Raw genomic sequence first — 13,285 nt, 5'->3', positions numbered from 1 at the left:
AGAGCCGCAGACTCGGCCTCGACCTTTAAGTCTTTATTGAAGACTCATCTCCTATGAGTGAGTGAAGGTGAACGGAAAGGCACTGGAGCGACGAACCGCCCTTGCTGTCTCTGCCTGGCCGGTTCCCCTCTGTCCACTGGGATTCTCTGCCTCTAACCCTATTACGGGGGCTGAGTCACTGGCTTACTGGTGCTCTTTCATACCGTCCCTAGGAGGGGTGCGTCACTTGAGTGGGTTGAGTCACTGATGTGATCTTCCTGTCTGGGTTGACGCCCCCCCTTGGGTTGTGCCGTGGCGGAGATCATTGTGGGCTATACTCGGCCTTGTCTCAAGATGGTAAGTTGGTGGTTGAAGATATCCCTCTAGTGGTGTGGGGGCTGTGCTTTGGCAAAGTGGGTGGGGTTATATCCTTCCTGTTTGGCCCTGTCCGGGGGTGTCGTCGGATGGGGCCACGGGGTCTCCTGACCCCTCCTGTCTCAGCCTCCAGTATTTATGCTGCAGTAGTTTATGTGTCGGGGGGCTAGGGTCAGTTTGTTATATCTGGAGTACTTCTCCTGTCCTATCCGGTGTCCTGTGTGAATTTAAGTATGCTCTCTCTAATTCTCTCTTTCTCTCTTTTTTTCTCTCTCTCGGAGGACCTGAGCCCTAGGACCATGCCTCAGGACTACCTGACATGATGACTCCTTGCTGTCCCCAGTCCACCTGGCCGTGCTGCTGCTCCAGTTTCAACTGTTCTGCCTGTGATTATTATTATTTGACCATGCTGGTCATTTAAGAACATTTGAACATCTTGGCCATGTTCTGTTATAATCTCCACCCGGCACAGCCAGAAGAGGACTGGCCACCCCACATAGCCTGGTTCCTCTCTAGGTTTCTTCCTAGGTTTTGGCCTTTCGAGGGAGTTTTTCCTAGCCGCCGTGCTTCTACACCTGCATTGCTTGCTGTTTGGGGTTTTAGGCTGGGTTTCTGTACAGCACTTTGAGATATCAGCTGATGTACGAAATTGATTTGATTTGATTTGATATTATTATCTGACCCTGCTGGTCATCTATGAATGTTTGAACACCTTGGCCATGTTCTGTTATAATCTCCACCCGGCACAGCCAGAAGAGGACTGGCCACCCCTCAGAGCCTGGTTCCTCTCTAGGTTTCTTCCTAAGTTTTGGCCTTTCTAGGGAGTTTTTCCTAGCCACCGTGCTTCTACATCTGCATTGCTTGCTGTACAGCACTTTGTGCCATCGGCTGATGTAAAAAGGGCTTAATAAATACATTTGATTGATTGATTGAGCATGTCAGAAGTCATGCTGGATTGAAAGCATGGCCATCATTGAATGTTTATCATTTTAGCTTGTAAAAGAGCCCCTTAAACTCAGACTTGGACCACACACCAACTTCACTGAATAGTAGGCTAGTGATTGCAATTAGCCACTGATTCCTTCCAAACCACTCATTGTTGAATTTGCAATTTCCAACTTGTTGTGTAATGTTTATGTCCAATGGCAGATGAGCACGATACATTTTATCTATAATTTCTCTTCATATGACAAGGATTGAAAAGGATTTACCAGTAGATTGTTGACTTAATTCATGATGGTGACTGTTAGCTTACTAGCTAAGATTTTGAAAGTATGATGTTGACATGACCAGTCCAATCAAAGCTGCTGTAGATATAACGTGATATGACATGATATGATATGTCATTTTATCTGTGGCCCGATGACATTGAGCCTTCTTTGATGGGCATTTCTAATGTAACTCTATGGCAGCACCCAAGGGGCTTGAATTTTCAAGCTCTACCCGTAGATTTTGTGGTGACGTAGCATCCCCTTTAATGACAGAACACTGAGCCAATCACGGTGCAACTAGAAAACATTACCAACCCCCGCCACCACAGAAAGCATTGTGCTAGGCTGAAATACCTGCATTTTGGAGCTGCCTTAAGAAAGCAAAATGGCTTTAAAAGTGGCTTTTTTAAAGTGGCTTTATTAACTCAGATTTTTCTTTTTTATATTGTTCGCAAACTGATATTTGACACGTATTAATGCCAAAATAACATGTAAAACAAATGTATTGTCACAGTCGTCATATGGAGGAGACCAAGGTGCAGCGTGGTAAGCGTACATACTTCTTTAATTAAAGAAAGAACACTGAACAAAACGTGTCGCTAATATGCGCCGTGCAGAACAGGCAACTAAACATAGAATAAGAACCCACAAACTACCCAAGGAATATGGCTACCTAAATATGGTCCCCAATCAGAGACAACGATAAACAGCTGCCTCTGATTGAGAACCAATCTAGGCAACCATAGACATATAAACACCTAGAATTACAAAATCCCCATAGACATAAAAAAACCCTAGACATACAAAACCCCCTAGACAATACAAAAACTAAACAAACCACCCTCACCACACCCTGACCTAACCAAAATAATAAAGAAAACAAAGATAACTGAGGTCAGGGCGTGACATGTATTTATTTCTATTTAAGCTAAACAGGTGGGGCTCAAAACCCACCTGCCCTGAATGATGGGTTGCCACTCTCTACTTCATAAACAGTATTCATTTATTTATTTGATTTGATTTATTTCACCTTTTATTAACCAGGTAGGCTAGTTGAGAACAAGTTCTCATTTACAACTGCGACCTGGCCAAGATAAAGCATAGCAGTGTGAACAGACAACAATACAGAGTTACACATGGAGTAAACAATAAAAAAGTCAATAACACAGTAGAAAAAAAGAAAGAGTCTATATACATTGTGTGCAAAAGGCATGAGGAGGTAGGCGAATAATTACAATTTACCAGATTAACACTGGAGTGATAAATGAGCAGATGGTCATGTGCAGGTAGGGATACTGGTGTGCTAAAGAGCAGAAAAGTAAATAAATAAAAACAGTATGGGGATGAGGTAGGTAAATTGGGTGGGCTATTTACAGATGGACTATGTACAGCTGCAGCGATCGGTTAGCTGCTCAGATAGCAGTTGTTTAAAGTTGGTGAGGGAGATAAAAGTCTCCAACTTCAGCGATTTTTGCAATTCGTTCCAGTCACAGGCAGCAGAGAACTGGAAGGAAAGGCAGCCAAATGAGGTGTTGGCTTTAGGGATGATCAGTGAGATACACCTGCTGGAACGTGTGCTACGGGTGGGTGTTGCCATTGTGACCAGTGAACTGAGATAAGACGGAGCTTTACCTAGCATGGACTTGTAGATGACCTGGAGCCAGTGGGTCTGGCGACGAATATGTAGCGAGGGCCAGCCGACTAGAGCATACAGGTCGCAGTGGTGGGTGATATAAGGTGCTTTAGTAACAAAACGGATGGCACTGTGATAAACTGCATCCAGCATGCTGAGTATAGTCTTGGAAGCTATTTTGTAGATGACATCGCCGAAGTCGAGGATCGGTAGGATAGTCAGTTTTACTAGGGTAAGTTTGGCAGGGTGAGTGAAGGAGGCTTTGTTGCGAAATAGAAAGCCGACTCTAGATTTGATTTTAGATTGGAGATGTTTGATATGAGTCTGGAAGGAGAGTTTACAGTCTAGCCAGACACCTAGGTACTTATAGATGTCCACATATTCTAGGTCAGAACCATCCAGGGTGGTGATGCTAGTCGGGCATGCGGGTGCAGGCAGCGAACGGTTGAAAAGCATGCATTTGGTTTTACTAGCATTTAAGAGCAGTTGGAGGCCACGGAAAGAGTGTTGTATGGCATTGAAGCTCGTTTGGAGGTTAGATAGCACAGTGTCCAAAGAAGGAGGTATACAGAATGGTGTCGTCTGCGTAAGAGGTGGATCAGGGAATCGCCCGCAGCAAGAGCAACATCATTGATATATACAGAGAAAAGAGTCGGTCCGAGAATTGAACCCTTTGGCACCCCCATAGAGACTGCCAGAGGACCTGACAACATGCCCTCCAATTTGACACACTGAACTCTGTCTGCAAAGTAGTTGGTGAACCAGGCAAGGCAGTCATTAGAAAAACCGGGGCTACTGAGTCTGCCGTTAAGAATCTGATGATTGACAGATTCGAAAGCTTTGGCCAGGTCGATGAAGACGGCTGCACAGTACTGTCTTTTATCGATGGCGGTTATGATATTGTTTAGTACCTTGAGCGTGGCTGAGGTGCACCCGTGACCGGCTCGGAAACCAGATTGCACAGAGGAGAAGGTATGGTGGGATTCGAGATGGTCAGTGATCTGTTTGTTGACTTGGCTTTCGAAGACCTTAGATAGGCAGGGCAGGATGGATATAGGTCTGTAACATTTTGGCTCCAGGGTGTCTCCCCCTTTGAAGAGGGGGATGACCGCGGCAGCTTTCCATTCCTTGGGGATCTCAGACGATACGAAAGAGAGGTTGAACAGGCTGGTAATAGGGGTTGCGACAATGGCGGCGGATAGTTTCAGAAATAGAGGGTCCAGATTGTCAAGCCAAGCTGATTGTATGGGTCAAGGTTTTGCAGCTCTTTCAGAACATCTGCTATCTGGATTTGGGTAAAGGATAAGCTGGGGAGGTTGGGCGAGTAGCTGCGGGGGGGGGGGACTTTTTGGAGTTAGAGCTACAAGATGCAAATTTCTGCCTGAAGAAGCTGGCCTTTGCTTTCCTGACTGACTGCATGTATTGGTTCCAGACTTCCCTGAACAGTTGCATATCGCGGGGACTATTCGATGCTATTGCAGTCCGCCACAGGATGTTTTTGTGCTGGTCGAGGGCAGTCAGGTCTGGAGTGAACCAAGGGCTATATCTGTTCTTAGTTCTGTATTTTTTGAACGGAGCAGGCTTATCTAAGATGGTGAGGAAGTTACTTTTAAAGAATGACCAGGCATCCTCAACTGACGGGATGAGGTCAATATCCTTCCAGGATACCCGGGCCAGGTCGATTAGAAAGGCCTGCTCGCAGAAGTGTTTTAGCGAGCTTTTGACAGTGATGAGGGGTGGTCGTTTGACCGCGGACCCATAGCGGATACAGGCAATGAGGCAGTGATCGCTGAGATCCTGATTGAAGACAACGGAGGTGTATTTGGAGGGCCAGTTGGTCAGGATAATGTCTATGAGGGTGCCCGTGTTTACAGATTTAGGGTTGTACCTGGTGGGTTCCTTGATGATTTGTGTGAGATTGAGGGCATCTAGCCTAGATTGTAGGACTGCCGGGGTGTTAAGCATATCCCAGTTTAGGTCACCTAACAGAACAAACTCTGAAGCTAGATGCGGGGCGATCAATTCACAAATGTTGTCCAGGGCACAGCTGGGAGCTGAGGGGGGTCGGTAGCAGGCGGCAACAATGAGAGACTTATTTCTGGAGATAGTCATTTTTAAAATTAGTAGTTCGAACTGTTTGGATATGGACCTGGAAAGTATGACATTACTTTGCAGGCTATCTCTGCAGTAGACTGCAACTCCTCCCCCTTTGGCAGTTCTATCTTGACGGAAAATGTTGGGTATGGAAATCTCAGAATTTTTGGTGGCCTTCCTAAGCCAGGATTCAGACACGGCAAGGACATCAGGGTTGGCAGAGTGTGCTAAAGCAGTGAGTAAAACAAACTTCGGGAGGAGGCTTCTGATGTTGACATGAATGAAACCAAGGCTTTTTCGATCACAGAAGTCAACAAATGAGGGTGCCTGGGGACATGCAGGGCCTGGGTTTACCTCCACATCACCCGCGGAACAGAGGAGTAGGATGAGGGTGCGGCTAAAGGCTATCAAAACTGGTTGCCTAGACCGTTGGGGACAAATTATTTTCATCATCGCTATGCACACAAGGCTGATTTCCTCAACAATTTTGCTGTGTAAACAAGTTTTGTTTTTGCTAATAAAATGAAAACATTACTTTGAACTACTTTTGAGTACCTTGTTAACATTACAACATGAAATCCATGTCTGAAACATCGCTACGTTTTGGAAATAGCAAAGAAAACGTATAATCTGCTTGACACATTAAAGTTACTTACTTTACAGATCAAAAAGTCTGCTAATTTCCACCTCCACCTAGGGTCAAAGATAAGGTCAAAGTAGTGGAATGGGGTAGTGGGTTTTTAATGAGTGTAGGGTTAGTTGGAAGGATGTATTGTTGAATTTTTTTCTAGCACAATGTACAATGGATTTATACTATAGTCAAGTTGGGGGCGGTAATGTAACATATTGGATACCAACCGCAGTTAAACCCCACCGAAGAAGAAACTTCCTTCATGGGTCCGAGTTTAGAAGCAATAGCGGATGCGGAAGCATTGTGTGATTCTGTTGGCTCAAGTAAAGTTGGTGAGAATGAGTGGATGATGGTAAAGAAGAGTGGAGTAAAAAGGGTTGAAGTTGGAAATGAACAGCAGTTCATGGTTGGAGTGAGATTCATGAGCAATTATGTTTTTTGGGGTGACAGTTTGATTTCTCGAAGATGGTGAAGAAAGACTGGGAAAAATGGAAATGGTCAGAGTGACCAGGAACGGTATGATGTTGATTTCGTGTATCAAAAAGAGAAATCTCTGTGTGGCTTGACAAGCTATTGACGTATGATGTGGAAAGCTTGGATTTTCAGAGTAGGGCACAGGTTAAAAGGTGTCATCGCTCGTTGGACATAGAGGCTGTGTGGTTTAGGGATAACATGCCAGGAGTGGTAGACGCACGTCACTTGACCTGACTGATAGATGGAAAGAAGGAGGAAAGACGATCGATTTTACTGTCTTGATTAAATGGTTCTCCTGGCTTATGTAAAACTTGGGTATGTGAGATATGCGGTGAGACATTATGTACAGAAACCGCTGCAGTGTTACAATTGTAAAACGTTTGGACACGTGGCAAGTGTTTGTCGAATAAATAATAGTCTGAAGCACATTGCTGTAATTGTAATGGGAATCACTTTCCCGGAGTGCCCTAAGATGGAAGTTGCAGTAGCTAGGATCAGGGCTATCTAGCAGGTCTCCTATGTGGAGGCTGTGAAAATAGCTAAAGAAGTGAGTAGAGAAGAGATTGTAGTGGATGTCCCTAAGCCTGCAGTGAATGCTGTTCAGGAGAAGGATCCTGACACACTAAGGCCCAAATCAAATGAAAAGCATTATTTTACTAGCAAGTTAGAATGCATGGTAGTGACCGAGAGAAAACAGAGGGCCTCAAGCATCAATGGCGTCACGCGTGCAAAGAGCTTCAAATTAGAAAGCAAGTCTATAAGGGAGGCCGAGATGGTGTCGCTGTGAGAGGGAGTGTTTTCTCACTTGTCCAAGCAACTTCGAGGGTTAGGTGGTTAACAGCCTAATATTGGCTATCAATGTAGCAAGAAACTAACTATAACTGGTTTTAGCTACATATGGCAAATTTAGAGTTAGTTTTAGTCAAGTTAAATGGGAAGAACATGACAGAAAACCTGACAGAAGACGGCAGGCATGCTAACTTGCTACGACAAGAGCCAAAGCGGCATGGATACACAAGATGCCGCGAGCTCAAGCAAGAGAAAAGACAAGATGGACCAGGACGAGATCCTTGTAACCTCTTTACCTCAGACCCCAAATAAAAATCCACCGGAGAAAAAAGTGAGAGGACATTTCCATGTCTGAACTTTTCTCTGCAATCCAGACCCTGACTACTAAACAAGACGCCACGTTCTCCAAAGTTTCCATCATAGAGTGGGCTACTAAAGAAACATCAAAGAAGATTTACAATTTGTCAGACTGTCCGTCAGCTTCACACAGTTGTGAGTGAGAACAAGGAAAAGATAACGAGCTGAAGAAACTGCAATCCCAAAATAATGAGCTGTTGAGAATGTAGCTAAACTTCCATGGTAATCTCACAGGTGGAATCTGAAAATCCAACAGGTAAGAGAGATAGAGGGAGAGGACATTAGGGAAGCAGTCATCAATTTCCTGGGAAAGGTGGCTCTGTGCATCAAAGACAAGCTAAAAGACGTGATCGATGTGATACATCAACTTGGGAAACAAAGGTCTGATGGAAAGGTCACAATGTCATCATGTGCTTCACTATGTGCCACTACATGGTCATCATCTGGAAAATTTTCCAGGTGAGAAGAAGCTTCGCATCCAAGAGGCTCTGATATCGCAAGATCAGACAGCCAGGGAGAAACTGTGGCCACATATACAGAAGGCTCGACAAGAGAGAAAGAAGGCTGGGTTCAAGGGCCCACACACGTTCATCGAAGGAAGAAAAATTACTGGTCAACTCTGGTGACATGACATGAACCACACTCGAACTGTGAGTACTGCCAAGAGTACATTTACTGTTCGAACTATAACTTAACTGAAAAATAAAAAAAGTGTTTGTTTAAGTGATGATGCCCGAGAAGACAATTTTTGGATATATCCTCCAAATACCAGCTTCGAGGGCATTATCACTTTTATACAATGGGTTACCAACATTTTCAAATAATGATTAACATATTTTCATTAAAAACGTTATTGTGATGAATTTATTCATACTATTTCATCCTTTGACTAGATGTAGTCCCGACACAAATCTAGGGTTGCTACCCAAGCCGACTGGTCGTTCGTTCTATTGGTTCGGTTGCCAGAGACGCGATCCAGTCGTTCAGTCTTTCTGTTCTTTATCTATGGACACAACCCAGTCGTTCGTTCTAAATGTTTCATTTCCATACTGGTTGGCAACTATCTTATTCCTTGCTTGCTAGCTCGCCAACTAAGGCTAACTTACAGTCACGTAAAACAGTGCAGACAGTAGCTGCATTTGCATTTGTTTAAGCTGTTTTCTAGTGACATTTATTTGGATACATTCAAAACAATGAGCTAATGAGGCGTCATTTTGCCTGGCATAGAAAATGTGCTCTCTTGTCAGGACACTGTTGTTCAGAGGAGCTAGCCAACAACAAAGCTAACACAATAACTTCAAACTAAAGCTGGAGACTGCAAACTAGCTGCACTTCGTTTGACATTTTTTCAATTTACTTTTTTTTATACATGTACAGTGCCTTGCGAAAGTATTCGGCCCCCTTGAACTTTGCGACCTTTTGCCACATTTCAGGCTTCAAACATAAAGATATAAAACTGTATTTTTTTGTGAAGAATCAACAACAAGTGGGACACAATCATGAAGTGGAACGACATTTATTGGATATTTCAAACTTTTTTAACAAATCAAAAACTGAAAAATTGGGCGTGCAAAATTATTCAGCCCCCTTAAGTTAATACTTTGTAGCGCCACCTTTCGCTGCGATTACAGCTGTAAGTCGCTTGGGGTATGTCTCTATCAGTTTTGCACATCGAGAGACTGACATTTTTTCCCATTCCTCCTTGCAAAACAGCTCGAGCTCAGTGAGGTTGGATGGAGAGCATTTGTGAACAGCAGTTTCCAGTTCTTTCCACAGATTCTCGATTGGATTCAGGTCTGGACTTTGACTTGGCCATTCTAACACCTGGATATGTTTATTTTTGAACCATTCCATTGTAGATTTTGTTTTATGTTTTGGATCATTGTCTTGTTGGAAGACAAATCTCCGTCCCAGTCTCAGGTCTTTTGCAGACTCCATCAGGTTTTCTTCCAGAATGGTCCTGTATTTGGCTCCATCCATCTTCCCATCAATTTTAACCATCTTCCCTGTCCCTGCTGAAGAAAAGCAGGCCCATACCATGATGCTGCCACCACCATGTTTGACAGTGGGGATGGTGTGTTCAGCTGTGTTGCTTTTACGCCAAACATAACGTTTTGCATTGTTGCCAAAAAGTTCAATTTTGGTTTCATCTGACCAGAGCACCTTCTTCCACATGTTTGGTGTGTCTCCCAGGTGGCTTGTGGCAAACTTTAAACAACACTTTTTATGGATATCTTTAAGAAATGGCTTTCTTCTTGCCACTCTTCCATAAAGGCCAGATTTGTGCAATATACGACTGATTGTTGTCCTATGGACAGAGTCTCCCACCTCAGCTGTAGATCTCTGCAGTTCATCCAGAGTGATCATGGGCCTCTTGGCTGCATCTCTGATCAGTCTTCTCCTTGTATGAGCTGAAAGTTTAGAGGGACGGCCAGGTCTTGGTAGATTTGCAGTGGTCTGATACTCCTTCCATTTCAATATTATCGCTTGCACAGTGCTCCTTGGGATGTTTAAAGCTTGGGAAATCTTTTTGTATCCAAATCCGGCTTTAAACTTCTTCACAACAGTATCTCGGACCTGCCTGGTGTGTTCCTTGTTCTTCATGATGCTCTCTGCGCTTTTAACGGACCTCTGAGATTATCACAGTGCAGGTGCATTTATACGGAGACTTGATTACACACAGGTGGATTGTATTTATCATCATTAGTCATTTAGGTCAACATTGGATCATTCAGAGATCCTCACTGAACTTCTGGAGAGAGTTTGCTGCACTGAAAGTAAAGGGGCTGAATAATTTTGCACGACCAATTTTTCAGTTTTTGATTTGTTAAAAAAGTTTGAAATATCCAATAAATGTCGTTCCACTTCATGATTGTGTACCACTTGTTGTTGATTCTTCACAAAAAAATACCGTTTTATATCTTTATGTTTGAAGCCTGAAATGTGGCAAAAGGTCGCAAAGTTCAAGGGGGCCGAATACTTTCGCAAGGCACTGTATATATATATATATATATACGTATATATATCCATAAAACTGATGCATGCTGATTCATGATTTAGACTGGCTGAGAAATGCTGCCTGTCTGCCTGTCTGTCTCATCCCGACTCCTGACAGGTGAGGGTCGCATCCAAAGAAAGCCCAAGGACAACCCCAAGATTTTTTGGGGGGGTACAAGGGGTGGCCGGCTGAGCCACGGGAAGAGCCCATGAGAACACATGGAGCACAAGAGCACATGGAGCAGGCGATAGAGAAGTTGTCAGTCGACCCAAGGAGAGTGCCAGAGCCCGCATGGAACAGTGTGAGGAAGAATACTGGAGAATGGAGTTGGCTAGGAGTATGCGGTAGCGCAAGCGTGCTGAAGAGCGGGTCATCAGTCCGGTGCCATATGTGAGGGCTCCATGCACCAGATCTCCAGTGCGCCTCCTCAGCCCGCTATGTCCTGTGCAGGTTCTGTCACGCCCTGACCATAGAGAGCCCTTGTTTCTCTATGGTGTAGTAGGTCAGGGCATGACTAGGGGGTATTCTAGTTTATAATTTCTATGTTGTGTTCTAGTTTATATTTTCTATGTTGGTGTTTTGTATGATTCCCAATTAGAGGCAGCTGGTAATCGTTGTCTCTAATATGGGATCATATTTAAGTAGCTATTTTTCCCACCTGTGTTTGTGGGATATTGTTTTGTGTTTGTGCACCACGTAGTCACGTTTAGTTGTTGGTTTATTGATATATTTGGTTTTGTTTAAGTTTTTCTTGGAATGAAATATGTGGAACTCAACATCCGCTGCGCCTTGGTCACGTTCTTGCAACAGCCGTGACAAAGTGCCCTTTAAGATTCTACATAAGATATATCCATGTAAGTCTGTTGTTCAAATTTGTTGATATTTTTGAGATGCAGATATCATCAATGTTTAAAATCTTACACACTTCTATTAAATTAAAACTGTGCCAGGTTTTTGGGAAAACCTTGCAGCATACTTATTTACCTTTTTGAACACTACCCATGTTTTTGACATGAAGGATATATGTTACTATTGCAATGATAACAAGCATTGAAATTATTATTTTTTTTTTAAATTCTTGTTGCCAAAGTCTTTATACACACAAAAAAAATCACAATTTTGTATTAATAAAATAAAAAAACATCAAGCTACAAAAAATATATAATAAAATAAGCATTGTGGTGGAAAATACGTAGGTCATTTGTAGCAAAGTAATTTGACAAATTGATATGTTATGCTTAGTTGACTAGCAAAAGATGTAGTTTAAAATGTATTGGGCAGTAAACTAAGGTTTCAGTCAAATAGGCTATACATTTTTTTACAAAGCATTTTGTACCATGTTTTGGGCTGCTACCATATTGTGCTTCTGCCATGTTGTGTTGCTACCATGTTGTCATGTTGTGTTGCTTGGTCTCGCTTTATATGTGTTGTGTTATATTATATTTTGTATTTTTAATCCCAGCCCCCTTCCCCGCAGGAGGCCTTTCGCCTTTTGGTAGGCCGTCATTGTAAATAAGAATTTGTTCTGAACGGACTTGCCTAGTCAAATAAATGTTAAATAAAAAATCTTTAAAAAAGTTACAAAAATGCAGCCTACCTGTATTTCGATCACATATAGCCGAGGGCAAGCTAGGCTGGAAAACTAGAGCACTCCGATTTCAAGAGGGAATGAGACAAACTAAATTCTTTATAAACTGCTCGGGTGTACAGTGCATTCTGAAAGTATTCAGACCCCTTGACTTTTTCCACATTTTGTTACCTTAGCCTTTTTCTAAAATGGATTAAATAAAAAATGTCAATCTACACACAATAACCCATAATGACAAAGCAAAAACAAATTGACATGTTTTTGCTATTAAAAATAAATAACTGAAATATTACATTTACATAAGTATTCAGACCCTTTGCTAAGTACTTTGTTGAAGCACCTATGGCAGCGTATAAAGCCTCAAGTCTTCTTGGGTATGACGCTACAAGCTTGGCACACCTGTTTTTTGGGGGTTTCTCCCATTCTTCTCTGCAGATACTCTTAAGCTCTGTCAGGTTGGATGGGGAGCGTTGCTGCACAGCTATTTTCAGGTCTTTCCAGAGATGTTTGATCAGGTTCAAGTCCGGGCTCTGGCTGGGCCACTCAAGGACATTCAGAGATTTGTATTGAAACCACGCCTGCGTTGTCTTGGTTGTGTGCTTAGGGTCGTTGTCCTGTAGGAAGGTGAACCTTCGTCCCAGTCTGAGGTCCTCAGCGTTCTGGAGCAGATTTTCATCAAGGATCTCTGTTATTTGCTCTGTTCTTTGCTCTGTTCATCTTTCCCTCAATCCTGACTAGTCTCCCAGTCCCTGCTATTGAAAAACATCCCCACAGCATGATGCTGCCACCACCATGCTTCACCGTAGGGATGGTGCTAGCTTAACCTCCAGACGTGACGCTTGGCATTCATGCCAAAGAGTTCAATCTTTGTTTCATCAGACCAGAGAATCTAATTTCTCATGGTCTAAGAGTGTTTAGGTGCCTTTTGGCAAACTCCAAGGGGGCTGTCATGTGCCTTTTACTGAAGAGTGGCTTCCGTCTGGCCTCTCTACCATAAAGGCCTGATTGGGGGAGTGCTGCAGCGATGGTTGTCCTTCTGGAATATTCTCCCATCTCCTCAGACTAACCCTGGAGCTATGTCAGAGTGACCATCCGGTTCTTGGTCACTTCCCTGACCTAGGCCCTTCTCCGCCCTTCCCTTGGCCGGGCGGCCAGC

The sequence above is a fragment of the Oncorhynchus mykiss genome, chromosome 10, assembly GCF_013265735.2.
Source record: "Oncorhynchus mykiss isolate Arlee chromosome 10, USDA_OmykA_1.1, whole genome shotgun sequence".
NCBI classification, from domain to species: Eukaryota; Metazoa; Chordata; class Actinopteri; order Salmoniformes; family Salmonidae; genus Oncorhynchus; species Oncorhynchus mykiss.
This window is presented reverse-complemented; position numbering follows the sequence as displayed.